The sequence below is a fragment of the Ahaetulla prasina genome, chromosome 2 (assembly GCF_028640845.1).
Source record: "Ahaetulla prasina isolate Xishuangbanna chromosome 2, ASM2864084v1, whole genome shotgun sequence".
Lineage (NCBI taxonomy): Eukaryota > Metazoa > Chordata > Lepidosauria > Squamata > Colubridae > Ahaetulla > Ahaetulla prasina.
The window spans coordinates 104,379,975-104,402,131 of NC_080540.1; the positions used below are offsets into that span (position 1 = coordinate 104,379,975).

Below are 22,157 nucleotides of genomic sequence, written 5' to 3' on the forward strand. Positions count from 1 at the left end.
ACAAGAAAACAACCAAGCTCTGAGAGCACCAAGGATCCTTCATTTCAACCCTGAGTTACAAATATTCTCCTTTACTGATACATTGTTTTATTCAGTTAGCCCAAAGAATGACTATATTACATCAAACATTGCAATACTGATTAGTAAAGAAAAGGTTATAAAAGCCAATATCTGTAAAACAATTGATTTTGTCATGCACTGGATATTAAATATCAAATTTTGGTACTGGGAGATACGATTTGACAGTGTCCTTGTCATTGTTTATTTGTAAATGTGTTGTTATGTGTATTTATAGCCAAGTCTTCCATTGTCAAAATAACATTTAAGGTAGCTTGCAAATATCTTTTTCTACAAACAGAACTTTGTAATATGAAGCGCATGACATCATCTAATGTACTGAATCGATTGAAAGTTTCAGTAATAAATATGACTAGGAAGTAATTATGCGGCTTTTTCTTCCCTAATTTGGTTTCTGTCTGGTGTGTTAGATTTCAGTTCTTGTAATTCTCAGACAGCTAGTCCATTTCAACTGATGAAAATGATTTCTAAAACTCAGGTTTTATATGATTGTGAGAATCCATAATCACTGTTTCCACCCCCACGTATTCCAATCATTTTCACTCCTGTCATGGTTGGTTCTGTCCTGCAGCTCTTACAATGGCATAACTGTAGAAGATATTTACATTGGAAAGACATGAACAGTTGAATGCTAAACAGTGTAATATTTAAGGGAAAATAAAAATTAATGATAAATTATGAATAATGGATTAGATAGGATGTTTAATTTTCTGGTGTTGAGATTCAGAAACATGATTGTTGCTTTTCCAGAAAAAAAGTGATTGCAAGAACATTTATTTTATTTTATTTATTTTATTTATTTATTTTGTCACACAGTATATATAAGCATAAGCATGAAATAATTATACAATATATAAGCATATATATGAGTATATAATAACTATATTAATTGCATATAACGAAAGGAAACAATAGGACAGGAACGGTAGGCACGTTTGTGCTCTTATGCATGTCCCTTACAGACCTCTTAGAAATGGGGTGAGGTCAATGGTAGATAGTTTTTGGTTGAAGCTTTGGGGATTTTGGGAGATCCTTTAACTTCCAGTGGGTGTTCTCAGTTGATGAGTACTTTTCAGAGCAGCCTTTCTAAAATGACCTTATAAAAAGGAAAATTTGTAATGAGAAAAATTGGGACTGATTTGTCTTTCAAATCTGTAAATTGAACAACTGATTCAAGTAATATAGCTCCTATATAACAGCTTGTCCCCTAGCTGCCAGCTTTTATAGGTGATATCACATTGCATTATGTTTCATCTAGGGCACTTCACCAAGCGATTAACATGGGATTTTGCATTAATGGAAAGTCCCAGAGCTTAAAGGACATTTTTAAGTGCAACACAAAATACAATTCAGCATTGAAATTATCAAAGAAGTTAGAACATTTGTGGATACTGAGAAGGGAAGACCACATTTGTCAATGGTTTGCCTATATTCAGTTAAAAGAAAGATTTTAACTGGATAAGAAGAATTTTGTTCTTACCAATGAGAAAACTGATTTTGAGTTAGATTTATAACTAATGACATTAATGACAAACATGCAATTGCTAAGATGTATAAATTACTGTTGAAAATGAATATGGAAGACGAATGTGTGAATGGGTTTTTTTTAATCAAGTAGACAAGAAATTGATCAATCTGTGAATATATAAATAATTGAAATTTACATTGAATTATAACCTTGAAGGAAATTTATTTATTTTTTATTTATTTTTATTTGTTTGTTGTAACAATATATATAAGGATCACACAAAAGATTATATAGTATATAAACATACATATGAGGAAATATAAGGAGGTATAAGCATACATATATATATATATATATATATATATATATGAAGAAAAAAGAAAAGAAAGAAAAACAATAGGACAGGAACGGTAGGCACGTTTGTGCTCTTATGCACGCCCCTTATGATCCCCTTAGGAATGGGGTGAGGTCAATAGTAGAAAGTTTTTGGTTAAAGCTTTTGGGATTATGGGAAGAGACCACAGAGTCAGGTAAAGTGTTCCAAGCACTGATAATTCTGTTACAGAAGTCATATTTTCTGCAATCTAGATTAAAGCGGTTAACATTAAGTTTAAATCTTTTGGTTGCTCTTGTATTATTGCAGTTAAAGCTGAAGTAGTCTTTAACAGGAAGGACATTACAGTAGATGATTCTATGAGTTAAACTTAGGTCTTGTCGAAGGCGACAGAGTTCTAAGTTTTCTAAGCCTAGGATTTCAAGTCTGGTGGCATAAGGTATTTTGTTGTTTTCAGAGGAGTGGAGAACTCTTCTTGTAAAATATTTCTGGACACGTTCAATTGTATTGATGTCAGAAATGTGGTATGGGTTCCAGACAGGTGAGCTGTATTCAAGGATTGGCCTAACAAATGTTTTATATGCTCTGGTCAGTAGCGTGGTGTTTTTTGAAAAGAAGCTACGTAAAATTAAGTTGACAACTCTTAGAGCCTTCTTAGCTATGTAGTTGCAGTTGTAGTTGTAGTTGTAGTTGCAAATATATAATATATAATATATAAATATATATTATATTTCTTCTTATATATATATATATAAGAAGAAAAAAGAAAAGAAAGAAAAACAATAGGACAGGAACGGTAGGCACGTTTGTGCTCTTATGCACGCCCCTTATGATCCCCTTAGGAATGGGGTGAGGTCAATAGTAGAAAGTTTTTGGTTAAAGCTTTTGGGATTATGGGAAGAGACCACAGAGTCAGGTAAAGTGTTCCAAGCACTGATAATTCTGTTACAGAAGTCATATTTTCTGCAATCTAGATTAAAGTGGTTAACATTAAGTTTAAATCTTTTGGTTGCTCTTGTATTATTGCAGTTAAAGCTGAAGTAGTCTTTAACCGGAAGGACATTACAGTAAATGATTCTATGAGTTAGATTTAGGTCTTGTCGAAGGCGACAGAGTTCTAAGTTTTCTAAGCCTAGGATTTCAAGTCTAGTGGCATAAGGTATTTTGTTGTTTTCAGAGGAGTGGAGAACTCTTCTTGTAAAATATTTCTGGACACGTTCAATTGTATTGATGTCAGAAATGTGGTATGGGTTCCAGACAGGTGAGCTGTATTCAAGGATTGGCCTAGCAAATGTTTTATATGCTCTGGTTAGTAGTATAGTGTTTTTGGAAAAGAAGCTACGCAAGATTAGGTTTACAACTCTTAGAGCCTTTTTTGCTATGTAGTTGCAGTGGGCTTTGGCACTTAGATCATTTGATATGAAAACTCCAAGGTCTTTAACAGGGTGGGGGTCATCTGTAAGGTAATGTCCATCAAGCATGTACTTAGTGTTTGGGTTCTTTTTTCCACTATGTAAGACTGAGCATTTGCTGATTGAGATTTGGAGTTGCCAAGTTTTAGACCAAGCGGTTAGATGATCAAGGTCTTTTTGAATGGTAGATGTATTGTCAGTAGTGTTAAATAGTTTGATATCATCAGCAAAGAGAACACAATTACTTGAGATATGGTCACAAAGATCATTTATGTATAGTAAGAAGAGTGTTGGTCCAAGAACGCTGCCTTGAGGAACGCCACTCTTGACAGGAACAGGATTTGATAGAGCATTGCCAATTTTGACCACTTGTTGTCTGTTGGACAGAAAAGCAGATTTCCATTTGTGAAGGGGTCCTGAAATGCCATAGGATTTTAGTTTTAGGAGAAGTTTATCATGTACTACTGAGTCAAAAGATTTGCAGAAGTCTATGTAGATTGCATCTATTGTTTTGCCTTGATCAAGATTTGTAGTCCATGTGTTTTTACAGTGAAGAAGTTGTAAGTTACATGATAATTTTTTTCTGAAACCAAATTGTTTATTAGAGAGTAGGTTGTTTATTTCTAGGTGGAATTCTTACAAGATGATGTCCACTGGCCTTTAATACCTGATAAATTGTTGAAGATGTACAGTATAGGTTTAGTACTCTTCAACATCTTCATCAATGACTTGGACGAGGGGCTAGGTGGGGAACTCATCAAATTTGCAGATGACATCAAGCTGGCAGGAATAGCCAACACTCCAGAAGATAGGCTCAAGATACAAAAGGCTCTTGACAGATTTGAACATTGGGCGCTATCTAACAAAATGAAATTCAATGGTGAAAAATGTAAGTTTCTACATTTAGGACAGAAAAACAAAATGCACAGGTACAGTATATGTGGTACCTCATTCAATAGTAGAGCGGAATCTTGGAGTCCTAGTGGACAACCATTTAGATATGAGCCAGCAATGTGCAGCAGCTGCTTAAAAGCCAACACAGTCCTAGGCTGCATAAACAAAGGGATAGAATCAAATCACGTGAAATGTTAATACCACTTTATAATGCCTTGGTAAGGCCACACTTGGAATATTGCATTCAGTTTTGATCGACACGATGTAAAAAAGATGTGGAGACTCTAGAAAGAGCGCAGAGAAGAGCAACAAAGATGATTAGGGGACTGGAGGCTAAAACATATGAAGAATGGTTGTAGGAACTGGGTATGTCTAATTTAATGAAAAGAAGGATTAGGGGAGACATGATAGCAGTGTTCCAATATCTCAGGGGTACTACAAAGAAGAGGAAGTCAATTTATTTTCCCAAGCAACTGAGGGCAGGACAAGAAGCAATGGGTGGAAGCTAATCAATACCTTCATCAAGATACCTTCATCAAGATACCTTGATGAAGGTATCTTTTCTTTTATGTACACTGAGAGTATATGCACCAAGACAAATTCCTTGTGTGTCCAATCACACTTGGCCAATAAATTTTTTTATTTTATTCTATTCTAATCAAGGAGAGAAGCAACTTAGAACTAGGGAGAAATTTCCTGACAGAACAATTAATTAGTGGAAAAACTTGCCTCCAGAAGTTATAAATGCTCCAACACTGGAAGTTTTTAAGAAGATGTTGGATAACCATTTATCTGAAGTGGTGTAGAGTTTCCTGCCTAGGCAGGGGGTGGACTAGAAGACCTCCAAGGTCCCTTCCAATTCTGTTATGCTATTTCTATAAGTGTGTGTCAAAAGTATGTTGGAAATTTGAAGGCACTTTTTGTCACCTATGCTGGACTGAGTGTACAACTAAAGTCAGATACTTTTCTTTTAGGTTTAATGGACAGATTGAAAAAAAAGCATGGAACTTTGTTTTTATATATGATAACAGCAGCAAGGCTTCTATATGCACAGAGTTGGAAGAATTCACATATTTTAAAAAATGGAATAGTGGATGGTGAAATTAATTGAGTTGACAGAGATGGTGAAAGTGATTATTTTGATTAAAGCAATCTTTATCTAGCTTCCTTTCTACTTGGAACCACCCTTGGATTTAATTTTTTTTTGTCTGAGGCTGAAAGAAATGAAATTTTAACCTTGGATTTTGATGATTAGATTGTTTATGATGATAGAAAAACTGTCTGTTACAGTTTACAGTTTATTCTAGTTCAAAGGATAATTGACTTTGAGGGTTTTATCTGTATCAAAGAGAGTCAGAAGTTATCATTCTTCTATAGCTTTTGTTTGTTTGTTTTCCATTATCCCTTTCCATTCTTTTTGACTCTTTTCTTTTTGTATGTTATACTTTTTTGAAATTTAATAAAGTTTTTTTTGCGGGGGGAGAACATTTATGGATACAACTAAGCAGATGGGTAATCACCTCCAATTTCAAGTGAAATTATGGCATTCCATCAAAAGCTTCCATTTCTAATGACCTATTTTGCATGGTCAATTTTTCGAGGAAATCAATTTATGACAAAGACATCCGGAAATATTTTTGTTCCCAGAAATCCTTCTGAGATGCATATTGGAACTTTCAAAATGACAACCTCATTACTATTCCTAGCAATAAGGGGTTGTGGTGGTACCAGCTTTAGAGTGGGATAGCAGGTAATGTCTATTGAAAATATACGTTTTTTAAAGTACTGTATGGACAGATAACTTTCCCAGTGCCTCATTTTTGTAGTAACATGCCCTCTTCTAAACAAAAATTATCTGGATAATTTAACAGATTTAACAAGTAAAATAAAATACAAGTTCAAAAAACAAAATACAAATGAAATACAAGTCCCAAGTAACTAAAAGCAGCACATAGATTTCACCTAAAATCCAGAAAAGTTTAGAAAAGAAATTGCATTTCCATGAAACAATTTAACTATAAAAAAAGGAGTAAATGTTAAATGTAATGTATCCTAAGTCACCATCTATGGAGATTCTCAGTCAACCAGGTCATGGATGTCCCAAAGATGCTTTTTCAAAAGGCCTTTTCTGGTTTTTCTTTGAAGATGTTTCGCTTCTCATCCAAGAAGCTTCTTCAGCTCTGACTGAAGAAGCTCCCCACCATCCAGTCAGAGCTGAAGAAGCTTCTTGGATGAGAAGTGAAATGTCTTCAAAGAAAAGCTAGAAAGTCCAGTTGCTTCTTGAAAAAGCACCTTTGGGACATCCTGAGTCACCGTGGCCCAACTTACTTCCTCTTTTATTGATAGCCTATCTTCATTTAGTTATGACAGGTAATTTTAAACAAGGTAAATTTATAAAAGCATCTAAATAGGCATTGCTGCTTCACTGTCACAAAAGTAGACTGAACAGCTGAGGGCAAACAAAGGTTAATTTTCTGGAGTTTGAGTTTTGTATTCTATTCTGTATCCTCAGATCATTTTTTCACATTTCAGTGTTCTACTGGCTCTGACATTTAATGAAATATCCCTCAAAATTGAGCTTCACTTGCCAGAGCCCTGCAAAGAAGTGAGTTTATATATAAATACAGAGAAATAATTTATCTACCTCAAATGCAGTGACCTTTTCATGTGAGATGAGATGAAAAGCAGTAATAGTATATTTACTGCTATGTTCTAGCGTTTTAGTTCTTTTTGAGAATGCTGATGGAGCACTGTAGATCAAGAAACAAATTATTGTTAGCATTCGTGCACCGTACATTACTGTCTCTTGTTCAGAAACTATTATTAAAGTTATTATTTTTATTGATTTGGAAGACCCCGATGGTCATCCAGTCCAACCCTTTGTACTCTCATTGCAACTGCTGTTGTGTTCATCGCACATCCAGTAAGAATGGTTTTCATATTTAAACCATTTAATGTCCCAGTTGCAGATACACCATGAAGAGTTAGAATGTGATCTAATTTACAGCATTTTCTTATACTGGTTTTATAAGAGGATCTAATACCTTTAAATATAAGTCTATATTTAAAGTGATGACATTCAATCCATCAGTGGAATATATATGCAACTCCTTTTTTTTTTTTACATACACCCCTACCAAATCCATTCCTAACAGCCACAAATAAAATCTAGGGGAAGAGGGTCCTGATGAGTCAAATAATTTTTGCTCCATTTTTCCAATCAGTGTTATCAGAATATTTTTTCCTGCTCCTTGATCATTTAGTACCCTTTCCATACCACTCTAATCATATTCATATTGACTTCAATTTGTTTCCAGCTTTCCTGGAATACATAAACATTTGAACATCACACTAAATCCTTTCCTTAAGAAACTCAGCTGCCTTGACCAAGGCTTTCCAGATCTAGAAAGAGAGAAAACAAAATCCATATTCATATAGTATTTGGTATCCTCTTTCTGAGTCAACCCTGATTCTTCAAATACTTTCCTCTATGATACCTATCATCACACAGTGATTACATACATACATTTTATAACCAATAGCTGGTCATCACTAACCTGTTGACAATTTGTTTAAATGAATTGAGCTGAACAGATAAACTGAAAATGCATTTTGGAACAAGATTACTTTCTCCTTCACATGCCTTCTTCTGTTCTTAAACAGAACCAATGCACCAAATTGTGCATAAAGACAGATGAGGAAATCATATAAAATTCTTTGTCTGTGTGTGTGTGTGTGTGTGTGTGTGTGTGTGTGTGTGTGTGTGTGAGTGGTGGGTTTCAAATCTTTTTACTACTGGTTCTGTAGGTGTGGCTTGGTGGGCGTGACAGGGAAAGGATACTATAAAATCTCCATTCCCTCCCCACTCCAGGGGAAGGTTATTGCAAAATCCCCATTTCCTCCCGATCAGCTGGGACTTGGGAGGCAGAGAATAGATGGGGGGAGGGCCAGTCAGAATTTTTACTACCGGTTCTCTGAACTATTCAAAATTTCCACTACTGGTTCTCCAGAACTGGTCAGAAGCTGCTGAAACCCACCTCTACTGTGTGTGTATGCATATCTCTCTCTCTCTGCGTGTGCATATAAGAAATAAAAAGCTTTCTTAGATACTGAATGGGTATGTTGCCATTTTCTTTAATAAAATTTGATGTTAGCAACATACTAATTTATTCATAGATATTTATCTAATTTTTAGATTCTGAGTGGTGTGGTGGCCTAGAGGTGCAGGCGCTCACCTCACACTCAGGAGTTTGAGAGTTCAATTCTAGGCAGTAATAGATGTTTCTTTATTGGGGCGCAAAGAGAAAATATCTGTTGCGAACTTTGCCTAGGCATCAGGAAGGACATCCAGCCAGTAAAAACTGAGCTCCATTCAGTTGTCCCATCTCCACGCTAATAAAAGGGATTATAGGGAGGTTAAAAAAATCTATTTCTTATATTCCGTTTCTACCATACTTAATCATTTAGGCTTATAGATGTTCCTCTCCTACGACATACTTGGAAAAAATTGCATTTAAGTATAAGTTTGTTTGGAAATGATGACCTTTGTGAAAACAGAAAAGCTTATATAAGGAACAACTCTAAATATGAGTTTTATAAAAGAGAAAAAATATTAAATATATACTTGGAGTGATGTGACTGATTTTCATAACTGGGTTTGTTTTAAATTCTTTCTCACTATGTGACCCAATTATGTTAAGGTCAGAAGAACAATCAATTATTTATTCTTTATGACAGAAAAATCCAAAACAGGAAATGAATAGATCAGGGCTGATCATGTAACAAAATGAGAAAAAACTGTAAAAACTGTCATATTAAGTAAGAAATGCCCAGCTGAGCAGACCAAGGCTGAAGAAACATCTCTGATGGGATTTAGAGGTCATTGACATTATTGCTTGTCTTCCAGAGAAGGGATTGAATGACTTCTGGTGATTTCACATTAACTTCAGTTTGACCAGAAGAACCATGGAAATGGATTTTGCAGAGTATTGTGAAAGTGGAAGGAATGCAATGCCATCTACTCATCCAGTATTTTTTAAAAATTAGTATTAAACTTGCTTGCTGCCTGACTACCAATAATTCAGAGTGACTTTAAAGCAGAGGTGGTATTCAGCCGGTTCTGGCGAACTGGTAGTCGCGACATACGGGTGGGAGTGGGCCCGCCCACCTGCCCACCCACCTGCCCACCCACCCAGGCGCAATCCTGTCCTATATCGCTGTGTTTTTGACGCTGTACACATGTGCGGACAATGCGTGTGAGCCATTTGCTGTGTTGTTTGATGTCACATGTATGCACGGATGGCATGTGCAAGTAAATTGTCTTGTTTTGTTATGCAGCACACATGCGCGGATGGCGCATGTGTGCATTTTTGGTGCTGGGCGAACTGGTTGCTACAGTATGTGAAGCCCACCTCTGCTTTAAAGTAATGTGCTTATTACTTATTGATCCCACAGAAACTATGTTCCCTATGGCAAATTTAGAAGAAATTCAGTGGCACAATAGCAAGGTTGTGCAGCACTTTAGCTCTGAAGAAGATAGGCGATTTGGAGCACATAGGATTGTACACAAAGCCCCTATTTGCAACTTCTTAAACCAAAGATGTCTTTTTCTAGATATGTGAAGAGCAGCCATGAAATCTTGGGAAAATATGCATTTGTCCGAAAGAGCTGAAGATACTGTAGATCAAACATCTCTCTACTTCTTGAAGCATTTGTTTTACTAAAAACCTACAGCACAGCTTTACTATTTACTATATTTATTTATTTTATTTATTTATTCATTAAACTTCTATACCGCACCATCTCCCGCAGGACTCAGGGCGGTTCACAGCCATGTTTAAAATACAACAATATAATAAATAACAATATAAAAACAATTAAAACCAAATATTAGATGGCCGAATCACTAAAACGGTAAAACCGATTTAAAACCCCTTTAAATTTCACTAAAATATTTCTTAGGCTACTCCCGCTCGATGGAATAGTAAGGTCTTCAGTTCACATTTGAAGGCCCAGAGGTCGGGGAGTTGTCGTAACCCCGGAGGAAGCTCGTTCCACAGGGCCGGTGCTGCCACAGAGAAGGCCCTCCCCCTGGGGGTTGCCAACCTACATTGTTTGGTCGACGGCACCCTGAGGAGGCCCGCTCTGTGAGAGCGCACAGGTCGTTGGGAGGCAATCGGCGGCAGAAGGCGGTCTCGTAGATATCCCGGTCCTAAGCCATGGAGCGCTTTAAAGGTGGTAACCAAAACCTTGAATTGCACCCGGAAGGCCACCGGCAGCCAGTGCAGGCCGCGCAGGATAGGTGTTATGTGGGAGCAACGCGGTGCTCCCTCTATCACCCGCGCGGCCGCATTCTGGACTAGCTGGAGCCTCTTGGTGCTCTTCAAGGGGAGCCCCATGTAGAGAGCATTGCAATAGTCTAGGTGGGAAGTGACGAGGGCGTGAGTGTTGTGTCTTGCCCGCCCTCAGAGCAGCCGGGGCCTTCTTATCTGCTCCCGAACACGGAGGAATGTATGCCTCCCGGCCCCAGTCCTGGCTCCATGCCCAGACAAACTGCAGAAGAAGGAGCACCTCCCTGCCCCAGCCCTGACTCCATGCCCAGGCAAACGGAGCAGCTAGACCCCTCCCCCTCCTCCACAGCATGTGAGCCTGAGGAGAGTTTATTACCAACAGCTGATTGGAGTGATCCTCGCATCAGAAGATTGGATAGGCGGAGGCAACAGAAGGAAGGGAGGGGCAGGCCTTAATGAGTGCTGAGTCATGGAGCCACACCCCATGGCCTATATAAAGGATCTACTTTCTGGCAGTCTCTGAGTCAGGCAAAAGTGGAACTTATCTTGCTGAAGTCACTTACTGGTCTCCTGCCTGCTCTGAGGACTTTGCTAGGACTTTGGGCAGAGCTGCAGAGGCAAGCCTGATTCGGATTTCCCTGACCCGGCCGTCAGCGGAGGAGTGGGACATGACAGTGAGTGACCGTGCGTGGCACGGCATTATTTTTGAATAGAAGAACTAAAGGTTAGTATTGTTTATTAGTAGAACAGAAACTGTTGGCAGAATGCAGCTCTTTCTGCCATCCAAGGTTGCTCTACCAGACTGATGCCTCTCTTGAACTAATTTAGAGACATACTCGCCCACATATGCATACATATGCGTGGGAAAAACAATGAATGCCTCATCTTATGAGCGGATGTCTATCACAGATAATTGAAAGAAGCCACTGGATACAAGATCATTACAGCAGTCTTCAGTGCAGTAGAGGGAATAAAAAGAATATGAAACATAACAAAGCTAAGATGGGAAATTGAATTGTTGACACTGACGTTTGATAGATTCCAGAGCTTTCTGAGGAAATTAAAAAATATTTATCAGATGTGTACACTGCTGTGTTCTCAAGATTCTCAGTGGCCAAAAACAATTTGTAAATACAATAAATAGAAAAAAATAAGGCAAATAAAATCCAAATAATGTATGTGGCATGCTCCCAAAAACTCTCCAGAAAACACCAACCTCAGAAAGTAGACTATATTGCAGATAAACAGATCTCCAATGAGTGGTCATGTCATCACCAAAAAAAACACTTTTTGGCTCCCTTAACCTCCCCAAAATAGGAGACAAGCATGACCAATGTGATCAGCCTGACTCTAATGAAGAGCGACAATCTTGCAACTAACCAAGTGCCAATGCATAAAAGGCTTTATAGGTAAATACCATCACTGTATAAATCATGCTTTGAAGCTGATGGAAGGTGCACAAATCAAGGGTGATCAGCTACTGCAATGGTCAACTCCTGCAAACTCCACTGCGTTTGGCACCATCTGAAATTTCTGAGTAGTCTTTAAGGACAGCCTCATGTAGGTGAAGTGGTGTTGATAGAATGAGCCTGTTGTGTCTTGCCCGCCCTCAGAGCAGCCGGGGCCTTCTTATCTGCTCCCGAACACGGAGGAATGTATGCCTCCCGGCCCCAGTCCTGGCTCCATGCCCAGACAAACTGCAGAAGAAGGAGCACCTCCCTGCCCCAGCCCTGACTCCATGCCCAGGCAAACGGAGCAGCTAGACCCCTCCCCCTCCTCCACAGCAGGTGAGCCTGAGGAGGGTTTATTACCAACAGCTGATTGGAGTGATCCTCGCATCAGAAGATTGGATAGGCGGAGGCAACAGAAGGAAGGGAGGGGCAGGCCTTAATGAGTGCTGAGTCATGGAGCCACACCCCATGGCCTATATAAAGGATCTACTTTCTGGCAGTCTCTGAGTCAGGCAAAAGTCGAACTTATCTTGCTGAAGTCACTTACTGGTCTCCTGCCTGCTCTGAGGACTTTGCTAGGACTTTGGGCAGAGCTGCAGAGGCAAGCCTGATTCGGATTTCCCTGACCCAGCCGTCAGCGGAGGAGTGGGACACGACAGAGCCATTGTAGTCAGACCAGTGGTGAAATCTAAATTTCTTTCCTACTGGTTCTGTGGTCGTGGCTTGGTGGTGGGGTCATGTGACTGGGTGGGTGTGGCTATGTGACTGGGGGATCAAAAGACAGAAACTTACTAACAATGTCCTGGTGGAGCAGGGTTGGACTAGATGACCTCCAGGTCCCTTCCAGCCCTGGATTATCCTCTGAAGCTGCTTCTAGTGCCCAGTTTGTAGTCCTTCCTTCCTCTCCTTTTTCCTCCCTCCTTCTCTCCCTCCCTCCCTCCTTCTTTCTTTCTTTCTTTTTCTTTTTTTCTTTCTCTCTCTCTCTCTCTCTCTTTCTCTCTCTCTCTCTCTCTTAAATGAACCCCCCACCCCATTTTTTGCCTACACCCTCCCATTTTTTGCCTAGCAGGCTTCAGCTTTTTTACCTTCTAAAAAATGCTTTTAAAAGTTTTTTTTAAAAAAAGCCTCTGACATCAGGCACCTCAGCTGGGATCATCAGAGCCTTGTTTTAACCCTTTGAAAGCATTTTTTTACAACCTCTTCAGCCGAAGAGGTTGCTAAAAAATTGCTTTTAAAAAGTAAAAAAAACGCTCTGACAATCACGTGGCTCAGCTGGGCATGGGGAGGGGCAGGGATTTTTGCTACAGGTTCTCTGAACCACCTGCCGCCATTGCTACTGGATTGGCTGATCCGGTCCAAACCGGGAGCATTTCACCCCTGAGTCAGACCCAAGTAAGGATGCAACTAGTATTAAATCTGAGCAAAGGGTCTCCTGATCACAGCCGCCACCTACCTGTCCAGCAATAGCCATGATAAATCCAATAGGTCCTCAAATTATGGACCTAATCTATTGGGAAAATGCCTGCTCCCTGAGAGGCAAGATTAATGCTGTCACAAAATCTATTTCCAAAATCCATCCCACCCCAACTATCTTCAGATACTAAACCCCCAAGAGTGTCTCTGGGGTGACTCAAGATGACAATAAACAATTGAGTCTCAATCTCATACTGATGATATGGCACCCCAAACCACATAGATTTTCTCTCCCAGTGACCTCATATAGTATTAAAGAGCAAGAAGGAGAGAATCAATCATGTGTCACCATAGCTAATTGCTATGCTGTTATCCTTTATTTGCAATAAAAATAAGTTAATATATTATAAAATTCTCAAACTTAATAAAATATAGCTAGATGATAGATGTTCATTTAATCTGTTGATGTCCAATACAACTTTTACTTTCTCTGATGCCTATGGAATATATACAGTAAATATAAGATCAAGAGACAAGATTTCATCTTCATCAGTGAGAAGATAGTATTTTACCTGATCCTTAATACAGAATAAAAACTGGAAAGTAAAAAAAAATAGCAACCTATGAGAAGTAGAAAAAAGGATATTCAACTCTTTGGAATGCTCATTAAGCTAAAAATCATGTCTCTAATATTTGTCAAATCTTAGTATATACCCCATGACCAAATTTGTCTCAACAAAGGAGGAAATACAAATAATATTTGGTTTGAAATTTTAATCTTCAAAATACTGACTGTACCTAAGTCTAGAATAATTAGTGGACAGTTCTACTTCATTTTAGGCAGAGAGGCAGTAATGAGGTAAATCAATCCACATATATTATAATAATTCTGTATTTTTGTACTTTTTTTGAATATCATATACCTAAAGAAAAGCTCAGCAGATAACTTAATAGTGAAGTTATAACTTAATATTGAAAAATGAATGGCAACATCCACAAACACTGCGGGTTGGTTCTGATTGGTGTTATTTTGATGGCCAAAGATGCTTTGATCTAATCAAGAGTGTCATCTGTGGGACAAGCATGATTTGTCACTTGGGGAAAATTCAGCTCCTCTTTCACCAAGAGATCTCACAGGCTCCTTGTCAGAAACTCTGGGGGGGAAATAGGGATCAATAAAGCCTACCTCTCTTCCCATCTTTGTTCAGTAAAGGGAAATCCATAGGATACTTACTTTACATATTCAGCCATTTTGTTCACCATGATTTCTAGATTCCTGACAGACAATTTAGAACATTGTAGGGAAATATAGCCTTCTATGGGCTTCTGTTTCAGTAGATTTCCACAGCAAAAGAATAAAACTTCCATATAAAGAAATTCTGACGGGTCTTCTCTGAGCACAGAACAGAACTGAAATTACTTTGGGACATTGGTGGCTGGAGCTTAATGTTGTTTTAATATTATTTTCCTGTATTCCACCTACATAGAGTGGGCGAAGACATTTGTCATAATGTATGTACAAGATGAGTCATGAAGTTGAAGAATAATTGGTCAAGCTGCCAGAATGCTCCATAACTGAGCTGAGCAACACAGAAATGTAATATCATATTTCAGAAATGACAAGCTCCTGAAATAACATACTTTTTCAGTAAGAAAAAATAAGAGCAATTGTGCAGGGACAACAACTCCTTTGGGGAAATTATCCCAGAGCTCTATGGAGGTATCTGCATCTAAAATAAACAAAAGCACAATGGAGTGTGTGCTGACACAATACATATATGGGTAAGGCCAGTGGTGGGCTGCTGCTGGTTCACACCAGTTCGGGCGAACCGGTAGTTCTGATGATCAGCTGGCCCCACCCACCCACCGGTGCCCTATCCTGTCCTATATTTCCTTCTTTCTGCCTCAGCTGATTCATGCGGCACAGCTGATTTCCACGCCTCCACTGTTCTACTTACTGAGGCTGCCTGAACTTCAAATTGCTGTATTTTGAATGCTGGGTGAAATGCAGATGCACACACAAAGCGCACGCTCACAGGACCGGTTGTTAAACCGGTTGCAGTCCACCACTGGGTAAGGCTATAAGCATATTCTACCTAAGATTTCTACAGACACACAGAGGCATCGTGAGCATGGCTTCAGTTTCTCTTTCTCTCCTACCCACTTTAACCCTATTCTTGTAACACATGGGTGGGAGCAAATGAGTTAAGCTAGTGATTGAGATGCCTACAAAAAAAATAGAAAGGCTTTGATCCAAAGCCAACCTCTTGAATCTTCCTGCTTCACCCACTCACCAATATTTTTGCCAAGATGAATGGTAGCTCTACTATAAAAGCTTCTCTTCTAAAGGAACTCTGTGTTGTCCAAAGTTCATGCTATTAACAGGTTAGTTTATTCAATTGGCTCAGAATAAAGGATACATTTAGAACTACTTATCAAGTACAAGGAGTTCTGATATTTCCTACAAAGGTGAAGTAACTGAAAACAAAATGTTCTAATTGGTGAGGGTAGAATTGGATGAGAATAGAATTGGAGTCTACAAGAGTCAAGAAACACTGAAAATAGTTATGTGTTATTAATTCTTTTCTCCCTTGTCATAACATCTATTATAGCTTCCCCTAACACATATTTCCTATCTTGCATATGCAATTTCCACCTTGTACATGCAACCATGCAGCTCTGATTGAAGAGACTCACCCCTAAGGCCAAACATTCCCACTGTATGGAGTGTTTTTACAACTGTTTTGCAATGCTTTTAGAATAAGAAAACATTGAGGAAGCCACAGATCATTTTGTAAGGAAATACACTGACTCCCTTTCAATGGAAACTCACCCAAGTCAGGATATCAGATGCATTTTTGGAAAATATTTACAAAATAAAGAGATGGGAACTCACTGATGTATCCTAATACCTATATCTTCAATCATCTGAAATTGAATAAAGACTATCCTGGGATAGATAATATTGCTGAAGAATTGCAAGAAGTTGCAAAACCAACTGGAATATCAAATACTGCATATTACGTTGCAACATCAATGTGGTTCTTTTGCATACAAAGTATCAGTGATAACATTTGTAACTCCTGTAGAGTTTTTGAACACTCCAACAGCGAACATTTGAACTGTGGAAAAAAAAAATATTTTCAACAACTATACAATAAACAAGAAATTGAGAAGACACAAACACATAGTAAAAGACATTGCTGAATAGTAAATAGAAAGAAGGTGGGATGGTCTTATAACAGTTGCCCATTTGAATTCAGTGTTTTAATGTTTTTTGGGGCCATATTTAGATGTAGTTTGCTCAACTCAATGCAAGAGCAGGGTCTGCTTTAAAGACAGTTCAGAAACCATCACTGAGGTAACACTCAATGCACTCTACTAGGAAAGTCATTGAAACATAAGTTATCAATCTTGCACCAATTACATAGGCTACCATTCACATACTGACAAAACTAACGGGAAATAGAGAGAAGCACATCCTTGATGTCTAGCATGCATCTTAATCCCTCCCCCTTCCATTATAGAATTATACCTCTCCCCCCCCCCAAAACCTCTAAATAAAAATAATTGATTTTTAGTCAGATCTAGCAAATGGGCTAAACAGATGAAACAGACAGGCAAGTCACACATTACCATCAATGAAAAACACTGGGCTTCTAAAGCTACAGCCATTTATTGATTTTCTTTTTCAGTACTGACTGAAAACTGAAGCCACTCATTAAGTACCTTTTGCTCACATGAATTAATCTATAGAATTAATATGGCTATGGCTAATCTGTGGCCCATCCAGGGGTCAAATCCAGCAGGTTATAACAGGTTCTGGAGAACCGGTAGCGAAAATTTTGAGTAGTTTGGAGAACCGGCAAATACCACCTCTGGCTGGTCCCAGAGTGGGGTGGGAATGGAGATTTTCCAATACTCTTCCTCCAGGAGTGTGGAGAATGGGGATTTTGCAGTATCCTTCCCCTGGAGTGGGGTGGGAATGGAGATTTTGCAATATCCTTCCCCTGCCACACCCACCAAGCCACGCCCACAGAACTGGTAGTAAAAAAAATTGGATTTCACCACTGGGCCCATCGTTAACTGATAGTGAAGGATACAGCAGACATATGATCTTCTGTATATAATTATCTTTTTATCCAACCTGACAAAGAGTTGGAAAGAAATAATATGAATGGGGTCGGGATTCTGAGTCTCTCTCTCTCTATGTGTATGGATAATTTTTCAAAAACTGTTGAGAACTGGACCACGTTTGGCTCCAGGAGAAGAAAATAAAGACTGAATTAAAAAATAGGTTCAGTCCAGCCAGAGCTGGGGAGGGGTCATTAAAAATCTCTACCTGTAAAAGGTAGTTGACCATCAAAGTTGAGATAGTGCTGATCCTTTGTTCCAAACTTCCTCCCTTCTCTCTTCAAGTTATGTGATGTGGAACAGAACTAGTATTAAGGCCCTCAAAAGGATTCTACAAGTTCTGTATACTCAATATACAGTATGGTAGGTCCATGTATCTCAATTTTTTCAATGTCTCATCAGCCCACCCAATAAAATCTCTTGAATGACATATAAAGGAGATGTCTCTTTGTGTTTTGGGTCCCTATATGAGGCATATCATTTTCCTGTTTTTGGAGCTTTTGTGGAAAGGATGGCTACTTTTATTTTTGGAAATAAAAGAATTTAGTTTTCTAAATAGAAGGTGCTACTGTTCTTAAAATCAGTATGTTTAAAGCAAAGATTACAATAAACTTAATGTGACAGAGAATACACAAAGTAAGCAGAATATAATGCTGGAAGGAAAACCTCACTTTCAATTTTCATTATTTTAGGAAAGTTTTCACCCTTTAGCAAAAGTAGAAATTGATGTTTGATAATGCAGAAATTTCTATGTCAAGGACATAGCTAAAAAGATTTCTGGAAGTCAAAGGAACATCAATATCCTTGGGAATTTCTATTTCTGTACTCTAATAGGAAAAGTCAGAATATACTGTGCAAAAACAGCACACTTTTTGGCTTAATTTGCATACTTTAGACAGTTCTGCAATAAGCATGTGATCACAACCTATTTTCAGCAGAAACACAAAACTGCTTTTACAAGTGAGAGATGGAAGGAAAAGCTGGAAGCAATATAGGACATAGCCTAATTGAGAAGGATCCCTTTTTAAATGTTAGATATTTTCTTTTTCCTTTATTTTGAGGGTAGGGCAACATTCCTTGGAAGGGAAGGGATAGCAGACATTATTAATTTTGGCCCTAAAATGTTGTTCTCAAGTGATTTTTATGTTTGGGGAAAATAAATATGGCTGCTGCCACAATGAAATTTTCACTCACATGGGAGTGAAGGGAAAGGAAATACAGCAGTTAAATATCTAAACAAGAAAACATATCTGGATTGTTCTTGTTTTATCTAAAAATACAAAACATTAAATAAATTTCCTAATAGCAGCAATTAAAGCAAATTTGTTAAAAATATAAATTCACAATGGACCACCCAAATAGTTGTATTTATAAACTTCAACCACTAAGAAAATATCTGCAAACTTACATTTTTCCTCATAAGACTATCTTACCAAAAGCAAACAAACAAAAAATCCTTAATCAGTCTATATCTGAAAACAGACTCAAAACGTTTCAAGCATCACATGACCTTTTAGGAAAGAGATCCTGTAGATCAACAGAGGGGCCCATTAAGTTCAAATGAGTTTACCCAAAAATAAATGGGCATCAGAATTAGTAAAACCAGGAAAGCAAAACTGAGAAAATGGTCATTTTGGAAAATGAAGGCTTCTCAATCAGCTATATGAATCCCATTGATATTAGTAAAATCACTTGCTCCTTCCATATATTCGGACACCAAGAATCTTACAGAAAAGCTGTATGGATAAGTACTAGAAGAACAAAGGATAGAAGAACAAAGAAGGCTGCAGTTCCTCACATCCAATTTAAGAGCAAATCCCACTGAACATAATAATAATTGCTTCCTAATAAGCAATCACACAAAGATTTAGAAAAGACGAAAAGACGGCTTATATGTATGGTAAAAGTCTTTTTTTTAACTGTTCCAGAAAGGTGAAAATGAAATTTCTAGCACATTGCTTACTGGCGGGTTATACTGAGTAACAAGCTTCCATCTAAAAACAGAAAACATGAGGATCTCATTTACAAGATCTGTTAGTCTTTATTTCCTTCACCCCTTTCCTTTCCTTTCCTTTCGTTTCCTTTCCTTTCCAAAAGTGTCAAAATCAAAATTGATAAACCTTAAAACATTTATGCCACTTCCATTCTCCATAAACACAAATTGAAGTTATTTTTCCAGCACAAAATAAAATATATGTATGTAATTGTAAGGAAGTATATTTAGCAACATCCTTACAATAGGCACTGGAATAGAAATGAAGAGCAATTTTTAAAACCATATAGAAGGTAATAAAAACGATCTATTATCTCAGCTCATTTGGATCAGGAAATAATTCAACAAAGTCAATAAAGTTAATATAGAATATGGAGTATCTATCAAAAGCAGGCAGAATTTTACAGCCCGATCTATTTTCTCTTATGATGATAGGTGATAATAGGTAATATGGAGAGGTCAAAATCACTATCAGATGAAGAATCAGAAAATATCACTGACATTTTCCATTGAATGACAGATCATTGGATTTATTTGCTGACCCAGATAACAACCAGTGTGAGAAGAATGCTTGGGAAGGAAAGGAGAGTAATAGAAGTAGCTTGGGAGATCAATTAAAGAGAAATAAAAGTGATAGGGAACTATGTTGTCAATTATGTGTTTTTGTAACTAAATATGCTTCCAAATTACAAGCTAGAAAGCCCCAATGAAGAAAACAGTTTTCCTAGCTTAAGAAAGCACAAGATACTGATTTCAAAGGAGTCACAGAACTTTTCAAAGCATAAAATGTGGCCCTTGCCTTGATTTAAGTCCAACTGCTATTAATTTTTACATTTTGTATTTTGTTGGCAGATTTTTGATTTCCATGTCCATAGGTCATTTCAAACTAACTCTTATAGATCTTTATGCTCAGACAGAATTCAGTCATTTACAGAACAGTACTCCAATCAATAGAAGTACTCTGCAACTTCATATGCCACATGATTGCTAATACTATACCCATAAGATCACTTTTTGATGTGGATGCCATCCATATGGCAACATGTATATAGAACTGTCTTTCCCACATACTGTATAACTATAGAAGGCTTGTCAATTATGCATGCAATTCTGACATATTCTTAATAGATGAGGATTTTATGTATGATGTTTGTGGAATTAGCAATGCCTTGTGATCAAACAATGCTTTCCAAGATTGTTTTATTCCAGATACATGTTTTAAATAAATCATGGCTGTTGAAGTTTGGAGATCACAGAAAAGTCTTCTGCATTTGTTACTAATTTAATATTAAAAGTGGAAGCTGCTAGTTTTCTATAGTAAATAAGATATTTCCATTTCAGGTCCTAATTTTTTTAGAATTAAATTCCTTACAGAATCAGACTATAATTCTTTTACTTCCATGGCTACATTAAAATTTCATATCTATTCATGTGCAGGCATCAGAAAAAAATATAGACATTTCAGGTTCACTTTTCTTTAAAATATACAGTTGTATATATTCACAGGCTGCACATTGATTTGAAAGCTGCCAATTAAGTAAATTTACATTAAAATGCAAATTGAACAAATACCTCATGACAGACAGAAAACAGAAATGACAGGAGCAGAATTATATTACCCTAAAACTTGCTGCAGTTCATTCTCATATTAAAATTAATGATTCCTCTTTATGGACAAATAAAGCTTAGAGCTTCCATCTCATCCTTTAGAACAGGGGTCTCCAACCTTGGTCCCTTTAAGACTTGTGGACTTCAACTCCCAGAGTTCTCCAGCCAGCAGTATAGCTGGCTGGAGAATTCTAGGAGTTGAAGTCCACAAGTCCTAAAGCTGCCAAGTTTGAAGACCTCTGCTTTAGAGCAAACCCAGATCAAAGACAATAGATCATGTTTTCCAATGAACAGCCCTTGATAGCAATAGTCTGCAGGCATGAGTTTCATGTTCAAATGCAATTTCTGCTTTTTAATTATATCTATCCAACAGTGGCAATATTACCAGTAATCATCTTGAGTCAGGGAGATAACATCTTTTTAATCTGGGATTTATTTTTTTTGCAACAGTATAAAACTTCGCAATTGAGCACAAATTCAATCTGTTGCCTAAGCAGGACTGCTTTTCCACTATGTAATCAGGCTAACAACTCTGAAACCTCTACGCCAATAAGAAACAGATGGAGTAGAACATAGATTTAATATAATACATGCTTTTTACAAAAAGATGAAGAATCATTTACCTTTAGATTCTGGAAATATCTTGTGATTTTGAGGCCGAATGTACCAGAATTCAGATAATTCAGGTAATTAATTAATTAGGGGAACATTTAAATTATGGATATAATGAAGGCAAGAAGTTTGATTCCCCAACTGAATTCTGACTATAAGTGTAGATTTCTTGTGGCATGAGTAATAGCAGCTTGGAAAAGCTTAGCTGGGCCTGGCTGAATCCCTCTTCCTCTTCATGTCATACATCTAATCTATAGTGACCAGATGTTCCGCTTTTGACGGGACAGTCCCGCTTTTTAATGATTTGTCCCGCGTCCCACGGCAATTCCAAAAAGTCCCGATTTTTTTTTGTTTCACTCCCATTCTGAAAATGGGAGGCGGCAATGCAAGAGGAGGAGGCGGAGAAGGGGGAGTGGCAGAGAAGGGGGCGCAAGAGGGAGGAGAGATGCCGCTTGACTTCACCCGAGAGG

The 22,157-nt window shown here is 37.8% G+C and overlaps 1 protein-coding gene across 2 annotated transcripts in view; it reads right to left on the minus strand.

The window, feature by feature from the left end:
* Positions 1 to 22,157, minus strand: part of NSG2 (neuronal vesicle trafficking associated 2) — a 64,921-nt gene that overhangs the window by 16,650 nt on the left and 26,114 nt on the right. The gene's annotated exons all lie outside the window — the stretch shown is intronic.